Raw genomic sequence first — 15,916 nt, forward strand, 5'->3', positions numbered from 1 at the left:
GATACCGAGTGTCCAGGTAAGAAAACTTACCCACAGGAGGACTAGGGGAAATCATCTGGAAACTTGGCCCAGGAAAGAAAAAAAAAAATAGAAGAAATTAAGAGCTTCAAATAGGAGGCTATAATTTGACTTCTAAAAGAAGAGGGCAACATGGGAGTGAATCAATAATTATTGAGCTCCTTTTATGTCTCAGAATTTAGTGCTGGAAACACTAAGATAAATGAGACACATCTCTCAGCCCTCAGTCTAGAGAGAGACAAGTCTACCATCAGAAGCTCTAAGAAAGTATGCTGAGTTTTGTAGTAGAAGGGAACACATTTGCTTTGGATGCACCCCCACTTAAAATGGAGGCATGCGGGATGGGAGTCCATTTTTAGGTGAAAAAACTGAGATTCCAGGAAAGTTAAATGAGTTGCCTAAAGTCACACAGTGTGATTATTAAGGCTTCATTGGTTACAAGTGACAGAAACCACATACAAACTAGTTCCAGGGTTTAAAAAAAAAGCCCACCAAAACCATCGTGGCTTATGCGATGAAAAAATACACATGCGGGTGCAGGGGTTGATCTGACATTTTTCCTGGATCTGGGGTTCTATCCATGCCCTGTCTGTGACTCTGATTCGTTCTGTGTGGCTTCATGCTCAGAAAGCCTCTCCTCCATGGGGAGGGAAGATGGCTCCCAGAAGCCAAAGGCTTCCATGGTCCTTCCAGCTTGTAGCCCATACTGACCTCCAGAAGCATTTTGCTTGGCTCTGCTTGGCCACCTTGGCTCATTCACTGAGTCAAGTGAGATTGCGTGCTCTGATCACATGCCTTCCACCGTGGTGTGGTGGGTGGTGCCACTTGATTGACATCTCAACCAGAATCACCTTCAGCAGGGAAGGACATTTCCACGATGAACTATATGAGTTCCATTCACAAAAGAAGGAGACAGACACAATCCATGTCCATTGCACACATGTTAGAAAGATGCAGAGGTGAGCTGAAAGCCCAGGCTGCATTCCAAAGTCTGTGTCTTTCCACCATCCACAGCGCTCCTGCTTCTGATGAATGAGAACAGGAAGAAGCTTGGGTGACAGGCCATCTGAAAGGCAAGGCAGAAATCATTTGGAGAGGCCAACACACTAAAGAAGAAATGGGAAGAGGGAGCAAGAGAAGTGGGCTGGTGAGAGACTATGGGAAAAAAGAAAGCAAGGATTAGGGAGATGAAAAGGACCAGGGAGCCATCCCGCGGCCCTCAACCCCCTCCTCTGGGATCCCTGCCCAAAGCTGCTGCTATTTTTCAGAAAGCTGATTCCCTCCTCCCTGGTTAAGACGCTGAGAACCAAGTGCCCCATTAATCTTTCAGAGGCCACTTTGGCTTCTCAGCGGCAGAGCCGCACACACTGGCTCGGCTCCCTCATGTTCGTTCTCCTTCCCAGAGGCAATGAGACTGGCGAGAGCCTCTCCATGCCTGTTAGGATTGCGGGGACCAATGGCTGTTAGCACAGTGGCTTGGTTTCTGCTGGGGAGATAGTGGTCAGCCCTGTCATTTGCCCAGCCAGGCTCTCCCATCCCATATTCTTTTTTCTCAGACCTGAGTGTAGTGACAGGAACTCAGAAGTCAAAAATAAACCAAGACCTTGATTTTCCACCAGCTCAGCAGGCAGCTGCTATGTGCCTGGTCCCAGGCCGTGTAGTCAGGGACCCAGGAAATTCTTTCTCTTAGCAGCTGGGGTGGAACAGAAATAAAATAGATACGTGTGACAAAGAACAACATGAGACAACAGTGGTGCAACCAAAAAAAGAAAAAAACAAACCTTAAGAAATATCACAAAAGAAACTGTTTTGTCTTGTGAGTATCTTCCATGAACCAGGGCCTGTGTTGGGTGGTGAGGATACAGGGCTGAACCAGAAATGGAGTGTTAGGAGGGGGATATTTTCTCTTGTTCTCAGGGTCTCCTCCACACGGAGAGAGTATAGCTGGTGTGAAATGGTTGCTGTTTCTTCAGCCCTTCACCCTCTCCTGCTTGGAGAGGCTGGAGGCCAGGCCATCGGTCAATTTGCAAGGGGTGCCACTTCCAAAGACTATAATGGGACATATTTGTCTCACATCCACCATTTTGGTTCTTTGGAGTCGCACTGCCAGTTGCAAATCCTACTGTTATGAACTGAATTGTACCTCCCACCCCCCACCCCCAATTCATATGTCGAAGTCCTAGCTCCCGGTACTTCAGAATGTGACTATTTGGAGATAGGACCTTTAAAGAGGCAATTAAGTTTAAGTGTGGTCTTTGGCAGTGGGCCTTCATCCAATATGATTTGTGTATTTATGAGAAGAGGAGATCAGGACACAGACACACACAGAGGGAAGACCATGTGAAGACACAGGTAAGAGAAGACAGCCGTCTAAGGGCCAAAGAGAGAAGCTTCAGAAGAAACCAAGCCTATTGACACTTCTGGCTTCCAGAACTGTGAGGAATGTAATTTTTGGTTCTTAAAGCCACACAGTCTGTGGTACTTGTTCCAGCAGCCCTCATAAACATGCATTCAGAAAAAAACTATGAGACTTAGCTGAGCCAGTGTCCCTCACCACCAGCACACCCTTAGTGGGGAAGATTGCTTCAGTCCAGTGTTCGCTGGGTTAAATTAATAATAGAGCTGAGAGTTTGGCCTTCATCTGCTTTTCTTTTTGTCTTATTTCACACTTTGTTCGGATGTTGGGTGAAGGAGGCATGCTTTTACTGGTTTTCCTTAAAAACATCAGCTTGGACAACGGCACTCAGAATAAGCCAACTTCTGCTGTGGTAACAGATAACTTCAGATCTCGGTGGCCTACCAAAACAATATATTATTCCTTGCTCACAATCTGTTATCAGCCTGCTGAGGTGAACCTTGGATTCTACATACAAGTACAGCTTAGGAGGGATTCTACTCATCCCAGTCACTCAACTACCCAGAACCCCATCTTATTAGTGAGATCCGTGGCCTCTGTAGTGGGAGGAAACAAACATGGTGGATTGCACTCTGGCTCTCAAGCATCCCTCTAGAAAAGACACACGTCCAGTCATATTTCATTGTCCAAAGCAAGTAATTTTATCAGGGCTAACAATGAAAAGGGGTGGAAAAGTAGAATTCTATCCCATCCCAAAAGGAGGCAATCTAGAAATATTTGTGAACAGCCCTAATAACCACCATATGAATCACTGTTCCTGCCCCCGAGGAGGTTATAGTTTAGAGAAGGATGACGAATTGCTCCCAGATTGGCATGCTTTTCTTTTTCAAGTTTAAAAATGTTTATTTGTTTATTTTGAGAGAGAGGGATGGAGAGTGAGCAGGGGAGGGGCAGAGAGAGGTGACAGAGAAGAGCCCAGTGTGGGGCTCAAACCCACGAACCATGAGATCACGATCTGAGCTGAAACCAAGAGTCGGACGTTTAACCGACTGAGCCACCCAGGCACCCCCCAGATTAACATACTTGAGGAAATTGCCTTACTTGTGTATGTGCACGACCCCCTTGAAGGTCTTCAGATGAGATGAGAGTTACTTCCCTCAGAAGTGAGTCCTTACACTGGAGAACTATAGCCATAGTTCTGCTCATTCAATAAATAAATATTTGTTAAGCACCTTTTAACAGGCCAGGCACAAGCACTGTCCTGAACCTTGTGGAATTTGAAGGATTCCTGACCTCCCACCCACTACATGCCAGTAGGATCCCCCCAGTCGTTGTGAAGACAAAACATCTCCACAGACTTCCTGCCTAAAGCAGGGTAGAATTACAGCAGAAGTGTCTTTCTTGTTAACTTTTCATAATAGAAAAAAGAAACACACTATTTTGGGGGCAAAGTATTCATTTTATAGCAGGTTTGGTGGTCGTGGGGAAGCGTTTGGGACAAAGAAAATAATGGGTTTCCATCTTGATGCTCCAAAAATGAGTCACGGGATGATCATCATCAGAGCTGCAGGCACTTCAGAGAATGTTCAGGTCTTTTATTTCACAGACAAAGATTTGGGACCTGGTTACTGTGAAATCTAGGTTTTTAGGTTTTTTTTTTTTAAAAAATCAGGACTTCAGATAGGGAAAGAAAAAAGCTCTCTCTTACTCACTACCCAGATCACAGCGCCCTCCTTCTAACACCTCCTACCTTCATGAGTCCTACACTCCATCTGCCTGACCATGACTTTGGACTTGGGTGGGTGGGGCAGCAGGTAGGGAGGGGGAACAGAAGATTAAGAGGCAGTGCAGAGAGGAGAAGAGAGAGCACTTGGAGAGCAAGTGGTGCACTTCTAGATATGGGGAAGGGGAATTCAAGTCACCAAATAGTAGAGTGGGTCTCTGGCCAGTACTCATACCAACACAAGTCAGGGAGGAGAAAAAAAAGCATGTGGTGATCGCTGCTGAGAGTCAGTTCTGATGTAAATACCAAGCAGTATCATTATTGCTGTTCCTATTTATAGCCAAGTTTCTAAAAGTAGCTACCGAAGGGGTCAGCAGAACTATCTGAGAAGGAAGGCAGGAAACTGACTTATAAGCGTCATCAAAACTTGGTTGGTTTCCTCTTCCTCTTTCAGACTGACAACATGGTTTTAAAAAGGATGAGAAAGCACTTAGTTTGTCCTGGCAGTTAGTTACTCCAGATGTTAGATCACCTGCTTCAAGATTTCAGCTGAGGCTTGCAAATTTGTTTCATCTATGTTCTTAAGCTACTTTCAAGCCTTGGTCCCTGAAGCAACATTGAGGGTTATAAAAATAACCCCCCGGTACAGCTCCCAGGCTCAAAGACACGCTGCCGGCCTCGGCTACTCTCATGGTTAGAACTGCTTTTACTTTGGGGCCACCCCAGAGTTTTCAGAAATGACTGGGAGGCCCTGAGGGACATTAGGAGCACTTTGCTTCTTCTCCCTGAGCAGCTTACGGGGATGCGGAGGGACCATGGGAGGGCCCTGTGGGATGGTTGCCAATGGCACCAGGACACAGGGGGTCAATTCATAAGTCAGTGCCTTCCCGTGGGAGGATATTCCGCAACCCACCTCCACATAGACAAGCCCGTGGCTGAGCAGACAGGCCAAGTGGAGGAAGCCACTGACCCTCTGCCACAATCTGCAGGCAGGCACACATGTGCAGCTTAGGAAGGAAGTCGAGTGGATGTTCCCATGTTCCTCGGGGTGACAAATGTTAATGCTCTATGTGCAACTATAACCAGCAAATACGTCAAGAGGTGTGTCTGTGTGTAACAGCACAGAGAGCTCATTTTATCTGAGGATGCTTTGTTCTAACTCTGGGCCACCTTTGTTTCCGTGCCAAAATGGATTGTCTAGGACCCCGAAACACCAGATGGTGCAGATTCCTTCATTTCCTTTGGTCTAGCAAGCAGAGGACAAAAATGAATACACGGCATCCATTACAAATTTTCTGACAGCCCACAATGAGACATACTACCCCTATCCATTATTTCTATGCTGCAACAATTAGGAGAAAGAGAAAATCAGTCTTTATCAGATGGAAACAGATTGTCTTCATTTGGAGCAGCTCCTTCCCAAACCCTTCCCTGGGGGTCCTGCCAGTTTTCTAAGCTCAGAAGCAGTATGGTACTGTGCTTCCGACACAGAGATGAACTTGAATTCTAGTTTTGCTGCTTAATAGCCACATGGCCTTGGGTAGGTTACTTTAACCTTTTTTGAGCACCTGAAAGTGAGAATAAGAACTCCTACTCACTTGACAGAGTTACCGTGGGATAACAGAAAATCATGTTTATGTAACGCTTTGCCCTGGATTCCATAAAAGTCTTTGCTACTAGTAGGGACTGTGCCTTCATGATCATGTGGGGACCCGAGCCACAGTCAGAGGCCAGGGTTTGGGAGGCAAAGTGGGTTTGGGGGCTTGGGTGGGACCAGCCAAGGAGCAGCATCTAAGGGAGGGCTGAAGCACAAGTCCAGGACCCTGGTCCAAGCAAATCAACCTGAATGGACTAGGAGCGGGGGTAGAATACAGTTATGGAGCAATTGGTTGGAAAATAAATAAATCAAATCTGAGCACATAGACTCCCAGTGATTGGTAGGAAGTAAGGCCTATAGTCTAGTCGCTGAGGCCCAGAAATGCAACAGAAAGGTATATTTTATACATTTTTTATATGGTGTCTGTAGACTGGCTTCCAGCGAGGAGGGCATTATGAACAACACTGAGTCATTTCGGACAGTCATGCGGGCTCTGTTGTTAGTGTTCCTTCCTCTGTTCATTCACAGGAACACAGTACCAGCATTCAGAAAATCTGGCCCTGGGCAGAGCCAAGGTTCTCATTATCTTGTCACAGAAGTCCAAGGTTCTATCAAGAACCAACTCAAGAAAACCCTGTGAGGAGTCTCATCCGCCCATCCCATGAGGGTCTGGCTACATCCAGCTTCACATCTTTTCAACACGTATAGCACAGGATGAGACAGTGATGTGCCTCCCCTATCTGTCAGAACCCCTACTGAGGATAGAAAATCACCGTCTACCTGGAGAATTGTACAGGCAATACTGTGGCCCACCAATCACAGCAGCTGAGAATTACTACTTTGAGGGAGAACAGCTTGAAAGACTTGCATTCACAGTGCTTGTTACCTGGTGAGGTGCTATACATGTTATTAGTGTAATTCCCTTACTCACTGACCTTACTCACATACCTCACGTGTCTCTAGGGCATGTGGCTCTTGATTCTTTTAAAGGGCAATGACTCCAAGGACATCCATTAGAGCACAGAGCCAAGTTCAAAGTGGACACTTGAATTTAGATAAGCCAGAGCCTGGCTTATCCCCCAGGCAGCTGGGAGTATATACAATTATATCTGATGCTGACAGTGATAGCACATTTTGTGAAGCAAGAATGAGTCTTCTTTGACCCACCTTTTGAGACTGGACAGTTCTAAGATCATTTCCCTCTCTTTGTTTGCTCAGTTGAGGAGCTCCTCAGTTAGGGGGCCATGGGTATAGGCTGACAGGTGGCAGCATCCCCTTTTTAGCCCCCTGGCTCACCAGTCCCTTCTTGCAGGAGACCCCTGTCCCTCTTTTCCACCCTGCTCTGGGTGGCTGACACCAAAAACCTTCCTTTTCCCCTGGCTTCCTGTTGAATTTGGCTAAAGGGAAGCACCAGCAGAAAATGTGAGAGGAGAAGGAGGTCAGGGCATTTCCCCCAGCATCCTCCCCATCAAGTAAGCTGGGGCTGGCCACATCCTCCTAAGGGTTTCCTTCTCTTCCCAGACTTTTTGTTTTTGTTTAAAAAATGTTTTAATGTTTACTTACTTTTGAGAGTGAGAGTGAGAGAGAGCATGAGCAGGGGAGGAGCAGAAGGGGAAACACAGAATCTGAAGCAGGCTCCAGGCTCTGAACTGTCAGCACAAAGGCTGATGCAGGGTTCGAATTCACGAGTCATGAGATCATGACCTGAGCGGAAGTCAGATGCTTAACCAACTGAGCCACCCAGGCGCCCCCGCAGCCTTTTTTGTTTCCATGGTCAAGGAAACATACTCTCCTTGCCTAGGAATGATGGCAGAGACTTACTGTTGCTAGTTTCTTGTGGGAATTCACTGTCCTTTGTGGTTCCCCCTGCTTGACTTTATTATAAAGTCCGTTTATTTGACCTCTTCTGGCTCCAACACCAACAACATTCCATAACTTCAGGAACCTTCAAAAAAGTGAAACATCAGCATTTTGCTAAAATAGGTTGTGAGCCTCTGAAGAGTTTGGAAGTCCAACCCCTTCCTTATCACCTCATCCTCTCTCTCTCTCCTCCGGTAGCTCGATGGTGGCTCATGGATGTCACCCACCTGTGTGGGTCTCAAACGTGGGCCTGGGCACACCCAGCAGAGTGGCTGTACCTGGAGCTCTGTGCTGAGGAGTAAGATCATCAGGGTCCCCTGGGCGGGGGTGCGGGAATGAAAGAAGGGCAGCCAGGCTGACAGTGACTTGTGATGAAGAGAAAGCCAAAATCACAACTGGAGAGTGGTACCAGGCACTGAGTCTGCAGGATGAAATGAGGTACCACCGGGAAATGAATCAGCAAAGCAGAGGGTAGGAAGAGCGGAATGTAAGGCAGCTTGAAGCAAGTTGATGGGAAAAGAGGCCATGAAATGTGTGCAGGTGTCTGAGGCCCATTATATTTGATGGAGATGAACTCTTGAGGAGGCGTGCAGAACAGGTGGCTCATGAGCCAATCCCTTTAATAACTGGCTGCATCAATAGCATCCACCTCACCCCTTGTAGGGTTTAGAATTGAGTCAGGCTCCCAGCCCCAAGATTTGGGGGTGTGGCCATGACCACTTAGCTCCAATAGAGACCCTGTGATTCTCCAGGTGGCTGAGTAGACCAGGGACTTCTCTGCTGGGAGGAAGCCTAGATGCTCAAATCTCAGTTCTCCCAGTCTCCAGCTGGGCCCAGGCCATGGGATTGTCTTCTGTCACAATGTCCTCACTAGTCCTGAGCTTTTGTACTAGTTTCCAGCTTCTCCAGCCACCTTAGCAGGACCCTGCTCTGCTGACCAACTCTGCCCTCCCTGGGGGCTGGATTCTGCTTTAACGATCCTTCTTCTTCTTCTTCTTCTTCTTCTTCTTCTTCTTCTTCTTCTTCTTCTTCTTCTTCTTCTTCTTCTTCTTTTAAAAATGTTTACTTATTTATTTTGAGAGAGAGAGAGAGAGAAGACAGAGATTGAGAGAGAATCCCAAGCAGGCTCAATTCTTGGTATGGAGCCCAATATGAGGTTTGATCCCATAATGGTAAGATCATGACCTGAGCTGAAATCAAGAGTCAGATACTCAACCGACAGCCACCGAGGTGCCCTGACAATCCCTCTTCTAAGTATCTGTCAGTATAATTTGTAGTGGAGAGTCTGGGCCCCATCTCTGTGACTCCTGAGCAAAGAACAGGGTTTTACTTCAACTTCATCGCCCTTCTTTTGGGCAATGTCCACGTTGACAATCCCAGAGTTTAGGTAAGATCATTATACAGTAATCTGCAAGTCCTGAGTGTCCTCCAGAGGTTGGCCTTTTGTAGTAGGTTAGTATCTCCACTCCACACTGGATTTATGGAGTGGATTTTCCTTAGTCTCCTCCATCCCTGTGTGGCTGAAAATTTAGGATGCCTTGGCATCAAGCCCATCCAGGTGAAAGTAATTTATACCCTCCTTCCATCTACCGCTGTAAGCCTCCCCAAGCCTCCTGAGAGCTATGTGGGATGTTTTAAATATTTAATGGAGAGCTAAATGAGTAACTTTCAAGCTCCTGGGGTTCCTTCTCTGTGGGACCTAGCTATCCCAGGTGTGGAGTATAGGGAGGGTATCAACTTGCATTAACTTTTATGCACTATCCACACTCTAGCACCTAGAGAATTTGCCAGCAGCTACTCTCTTGCCTTAAGATGTATAGCAATCATAAAGCATCTATTATTCTACCTATTCAACAAGTCCTTTTTACAGAGCCCAGAAGCAAAGTCCATTGGATAGGTAACATTCACACCCCAAATCCAAAGAGTCCTGTAGGAATCTCTAAAAAGAGAAAAATGTCCAAGGGATGAGGCAGGTACATATCTGTCTCAGTCTGGTACATGGAAGATCACAGAAGGCTTTGAGGTTACGTTTCTGTCATGGCTACCCCTTTGGCATGTCCTTTATAGCTCTTGAATCCACACTATCTATAGAGCTTGAGGGATGGTTAACAAGATAGCTCTGGTTGGACACTTGTCTCTCTTTCTGCTCACTGCATTATGTAGAAATGGATTACCTGGCAACCTCAATCATTTAGAACACAGCCCCAAACCAGGGAATACCAACAAAGATAGATGTGTAATCACTTGCATGCATGTACCCCATTCCATCTCCCTGGAGAGAGATTTTTTCCTTCCAGGATACATAAGAATCTTATTTTTATTTATGTCATCTAGAGACACACCTGCCATGTTGTGTAATAACGCAGCTGGCAGGAAATAGAGATTTTCAGGATGATGCTAGTGGAATCAAAGCCTTCCTTCTGGTAATGTCTACTTACCAAAAGTCACAGGCCCACTTCCTGAAGCCATCCAGGGAAAGCTTTCTCCCTCCCCCAGAATGGTCTTTGTTTTTTAAAAATAATGCTTTTCCCCTTTCTGTTTATAGGCATCATAATTGCTTTTGAAATATTCGAAACAGTAATCATGTGGACTTTAAAGTAAAACAGGCTGGGAGTGAATCCCAGTTCTGCTCCTCCGTGGCTGGAGCTGTGCATCCCCTCAACCTTCCTTTAATTGTCTTTAGAACTGGAATAACAACCAGGAAGGCATGAGGCTGTTGAGAGGAGATAACACAGGTAATCTGGTTCTGAGGAAGACTTGGTGATTATTTGTCAAATTTAAACAGAGTGAACCAAATTTTAATCCCACTGCATTTTAAGTTTGGTTTGTTTTTGCTCCAATGAGTTACCACCAAGCCCAATCACATTGACAGAAAATGTTCTTTGGTTACTCATTCCTCTAACTATCCTTTTTCTCTCTTTAAAAATATAATAACACATCTGGGATCTATTATGTGGTGGTATATATTTCAGTATATGTTTCTGCTAATGCTTTAGTAAACAGAAACTGCGTGAATGTTGACTGCTCAAATACAGTAGCCACTAGTCTGCCTTGAGCAAGGCTCAGCATAATGTCAAACATTGCAGGATTTTCAAAAAGGGGGTCCATCTAAAGCAGAATTTGAGTTGGATCTGAATTCCTTTACATAGTTAGGAAAGTGCTTTTAACCATTTCCTACTGCTTAGAATAAGGAAAGTTTTGAAAGTGTATGATGTCCCTATTTTCATCAAATGCAAATGTATTGGGAATACTTCTGGCTGTTAATGTCAGTATACTTAACTAATGGTGGATTAAACATACAGAGGGGTATTTTGTCATTGTTTTCATATTTTCTCAGGCAGAAACCTTGATTCAGGGCCCATATCTCTGGATATTTTTGGTCTCTTCCTCATGGTTGTAAGATGGCTGCCCTGGCACAAAACATCAAAATCTCCATCCAAATGAAGAGTAAGGAATGAGAAGGTAAGAACAGCCACATGCCACATTTGTCCTTTTTATCAGGAAAGCAAGACATTTCCCTGAAGCACGGAAAAGACTTCTATCTCATGGCCAGAGTGGTGTCACAAGGCCACGTTTATATACAGGAGACTGGAAAGGGAGATTCTACCTATTCCAGTCTCTGTCATGGAGGCAGACAAGAGAGAAAGAGATGGAGATGGATGTTGGATTAGCCAATCCTTAGTGTCTGTCATCATGAACTTTACGAAAGTTGTTTGTGGGCTGAGGCCCACTGCAAATATCTTCAAATTAACTCTGAAAAACAATGGAGGTATCAGGCTATGGAGCAAAGAAATTTTGAATCAGTCTTAGCAAAGTTTAGGTCCTGCCTCTGTCACTTACTGAGTAGAATGGCCCTGAACAAGTCACTTCTTCTCTTTGAACCTCTACTTTCTCATCTATAATAATAGTATGTCCTAGGGTTACTGTGAAAATCAAATGAGAGAATATGAAAGCACTTTTTATGCTGATTAGTCCTCTGCACCTGTACGTTATTATGGTCAAGAGAACAGTGATGATAAACAAATAAGCAAAAGAGGAATGTAAGAGCCTGTTCTGTTCTTCACAGAAATTCCAGGTCCATAGGTCTATGATAAACACACCTTTCAATCACTTTTTTTGCTCCTTCCTTTTATGCAAGTCATCATTTCACAGCTGACATCCCCTAAACTGTGACCTCACTATGTCATGTTCAATTTTGTGTCTGCAGTGCCTAGTGCACAATGGTAGGTATTCAGGGAGTGTCTAATAAATGAATGAGTTCCTCCCAGAAGTACTCGTGTACTAGTTGGAAAAAGAGGAGGTTGTAGTTCAATCATACATGTTCAATAAAGACAAAAGTTTTCAGAGAATTATTCAGCAGCTATTTAAGAATAAATGGGCAAGACAACACTCATATGAGGACTTTAAGATACAAAACAGATGAACATAAGGGAAGGGAAGCAAAAATAATATAAAAACTGGGAGGGGGACAAAACACAAGAGACCCTTAAATATGGAGAACAAACAGAAGGTTACTGGAGGGATTGTAGGAGGGGGAATGGGCTAAATGGGTAAGAGGCATTAAGGAGTCTACTCCTGAAACCATTGTTGCACTATATGCTAACTAACTTGGATATAAGTTAAAAAATAAATTAATTTAAAAACTAATAAATTGGCAAGGAATTATGAAAAAAAGGTGGTAGCATTGGATGTATAGTTTTCAGATCTCAAATTTCCACAGAGCCGCCAGATATGAATCAATAGCCATGGACTCCATGTACAAAAATAAGGTGTCAAGGTATACCTTCATACCTGAAAATATAGTGGGTGATGAAAAAACGCCAATGGAACCATGAGATCTTCATTGGCTTGACAGTTGAACGGGAAGAGCAGAGGAAGTAATAGGATAATTCAAGCACCTAAGAAGAGCAGAACCCCAACTAGCCAATAGGTGTTCATTGAGCGACACAGAGAAGCGATGTGAGAGCAGCAGCTGAAATAGATGTTCCAGTAGTTTGCCCTTTGGAATGAGGGTAAGTGTAAGAGGGCCATAGTAAGAACTAAAAATCCTAGGACAGTCTAGCCCTTATGAATGTTGTAAACAGACAGTCATTTTCTCCATTTCAGGACAAGACCTCACACTGAGGAAAAATGCTGGGAGTGGAATCAAAATCTAGCCCATCAGAGACAATAGTGATGAGGAAAAGGAAGGTTCAGATAAAAATGGAAGAGAAAGGGGAAAGAAACAAGAAATTTCAGAAAGAAAAACTTTATATTTTTAACACTACATTAAAAACCACAGAGTGATCTCTGTGAAGTTAAAAATGTTATCTGAAGAAATCTGCCTTCCTCTAAAAATTAGTAAAAATCAATTTCACATAAAAATGAGCAGTAGAAAACTATAGAGGTCAAGCTCCATGAAAAGTTATTTTAAGAAAAAGAAGACTAAGCCATAAGTAAAGTGGAAAATGAAAACATGCTAGGAAGATATATTCATAAAACAGATTAAAACTGTAATCTATTATTTCAAAATGAATAAAAGACCTTAAGAAAATGATACAAGAGAAGATGAACAAAATAAATCATAATTTGAAAAAAACAGAAGTTGGGGCGCCTGGGTGGCTTAGTCGGTTAAGCCTCCGACTTTCGCTTAGGTCATGATCTCGCGGTTCGTGGGTTCGAGACCCACGTCAGGCTCTGTGCTGACTGCCGGCTCAGAGCCTGGAGCCTGTTTCAGTCTGTGACTCCCTCTCTCTCTGACCCTCCCCTGCTCACGCTGTCTCTCTCTCTCTCTCTCTCTCCCCTAGAAATAAATTTAAAAAAAAAAAAAGAAAAAGAAAAAAACAGAAGTAGCACTGAAGAAGTAATTCAAAATAAGAGAACAAATTATTTTAGAAAAGAAGACTGAACTATAAGGAGCATAGGACAAGGAAACAGAACAAACGATGCTTCAAGAGAAATAGAAGGCGAAAAGAGCAACTTTTTTAAAGTTAAAAATAAATGAAGAAAGAGCTGAAAGTATTCCAAGGAACATGACAAATATTGAAGATACTAAAAGAAGCTCCAATATGTGAATAACTAGAGTGCCCATGGGAAGAAAACCAAAACAAGGGAACAGAACAAATTCTAAAAACTGTAATTCAAGAAAAGTTTACTGAAATGCAATAACAATTGAAACTTCATATTGAAAGAGAGCATTGTGTGCCTCATATTAAAAGAAGATATTAATACATACTTAGCAATAACAAGAAATATTACTAGATTTGAAATAAAAAGATAAAAATCCCTAAGATATCCAGCTAAAAATAGTTATTAACTTATCAAGCAAAAGCATAGATTACCCTCAGATATTTGGGCCACATTTTACAATAGAATAAAGTAGAATAACATATTATAAGTGGTAAGTTTAAATTTAATTATATGTACACTAAATATAAATGGTGTAAAAAATGGGCTTTTAAAAGTTTGCCTTTTTCAATATTCCTGCAACTCCCACCTCTCATTCAAACTTTACCTTGTGATGGTAGACGTTCTTGGATGAGAGTGATTTTCCTGTCCATCTCCAGTGACAACAGACTTCTGCTTTTCATCATTGTAGCACCCTGGGTGTAGGTGAGTTTTCTTGTCCCTTTTCCAGCAACAGAAGGGTTTTCCTAATTTCAGTGCTGCCAATGAGGGCTTGTTTTCTACCCCTTCTCCTGTTGCAGCCAACCTTTGCCTTGAAGCAGGGGGGCAGTTCTCCCCTTGTCTCATGGTGACTGCTGATCAGGGTCCCGCGTATGGAGAGGCTATCCCAAGTAGTCCTGCTCCACCTTCATACTTTGGCAGAGCCTACTCATCCTCACTGAGGAAGAGTGAAATCTTACTCTCAGATTCCTTTCCTGTCCCTGATCATTCTCATAAGCATTCAGTGCAGACTAATGTAAAGAGCTGCCAAGTACATATAGGACTCCCCTGTGTCTGAGACTCCTACATTGTCATGCTAGCCCACGCCTGACATTTAAGAAGTTGTTACAATTTTAGCTGCTCTTACCTGCTGCTAGGGCTATTACCTCTTCCTCCTGCATTCTATCAAAGGTAAAATATTTTGTGTGTCTCATATCTTCTCAGAGGGGTTTCTAATGTTTGAAAGTCAGCTTATCTGGTTGTGTTGAAACCTCAGATACCTATTGGACTAAAAAATATGACTTTGTAGGTTATATGGCTTTTTGTTGTTGTTTAGGGTGTGAGTGATGTTCCCTTGTGACTTTCTATACCTTAAGTGAAAGTGAAGCTTCAGTTAAAAAAAAAAAAAAACTCCTGGGGCACCTGGGTGGTTCAGTTGGTTAAACGTCCAACTTCAGCTCAGGTCATGATCTCATGATTCATGGGTTCGAGCCCTGCATCGGGTTCTGTGCTGACAGCTACCTCAGAGCCTGGAACCTGTTTCAGATTCTGTATCTCCGTCTCTCTCTGACCCTCCCCTGTTCATTCTGTCTCTCTCTCTCCCTCAGAAATAAATAAAACATTAAAAAAAAATTTAAAAACTGCTTTTGGTAATTATAATTTGTAGTGGCAGTATTAGTACCGTTATCCTGACTATTGCATGCATTGTTATGTAATGTGGGATAAAGAAAATGAATAATGATGGAATATTTCAGTTCACTTATTCACTGTGTCCTTGAGGACCAAGGCTTTTGGTATGAAAGAAAGGAGACACATATATGATATGGAAGAAATTAAGTAAAAATCTTGCAACTCTGAATTTGAATTGGAAACACTATTATGAATCTATAAGCTATTTTTTAAAATTTTAATTTATATATTATTTTTGAGAGACAAAGAGACAGAATGCAAACAAGAGAGGGGCAGAGAGAGAGGGAGACACAGAATCTAAAGCAGGCTCCAGGCTCTGAGCTGTCAGCACAGAGCCCGACACAGGGCTTGAACCCATTAACTGTGAGATCATGACCTGAGCTGAAGTTGGACGCTTAACTGACTGAGCCACCCGGGTGCCCCTACTTTATATTTAAATATATAAACCCACCAAAATGTCTAGAAATATGACTAATCTAGTTGCAATAAGCATCTGTAGTGCCCAGATTGTGATCTTCAAATATAATTTTCTATTATAAGAAACCACGGTTTCTTGGAGAAATAGCTAATTCCAAGTTTGAGGTAAGAACTATGCAAGATGAACCTAGGATATTTTGTCCTACCAAAGAGAAAAGATGCTGTCAAAGACTAATCAGGTCATGTCAAAAGGATTCAGTTGCCAATGCTAAGAAATTTCTAGTGGCCAAAAATGGAACAACTTAAGTTTGAATAAAAATAAGAAATGTAATATATTTAAGCCAATTAAATATATTTAAATTCATGAGTCATAAAGATATATTTTCTGTTT

General features: G+C 43.2%; 2 long non-coding RNA genes across 2 annotated transcripts; one reads left to right on the plus strand and one right to left on the minus strand.

Annotated features, from left to right (window-relative positions):
- Positions 1-899: 899 nt before the first annotated feature.
- Positions 900-7,770, minus strand: LOC144229853 (uncharacterized). Its single transcript, XR_013334630.1, has 3 exons — positions 7,725-7,770; positions 7,516-7,639; positions 900-1,084 (listed from the first exon to the last, which is right to left on the minus strand). It is a non-coding gene; the product is annotated as an uncharacterized LOC144229853 (long non-coding RNA).
- Positions 6,341-12,813, plus strand: LOC144229852 (uncharacterized). The gene is made up of 4 exons (XR_013334629.1): positions 6,341-6,583; positions 10,100-10,289; positions 10,892-11,016; positions 12,661-12,813. It is a non-coding gene; the product is annotated as an uncharacterized LOC144229852 (long non-coding RNA).
- The last annotated feature ends 3,103 nt before the right edge of the window (positions 12,814-15,916 follow it).

Source organism: Crocuta crocuta, unplaced genomic scaffold (genome assembly GCF_008692635.1).
Source record: "Crocuta crocuta isolate KB4526 unplaced genomic scaffold, BGI_CrCroc_1.0 scaffold193, whole genome shotgun sequence".
NCBI classification, from domain to species: Eukaryota; Metazoa; Chordata; class Mammalia; order Carnivora; family Hyaenidae; genus Crocuta; species Crocuta crocuta.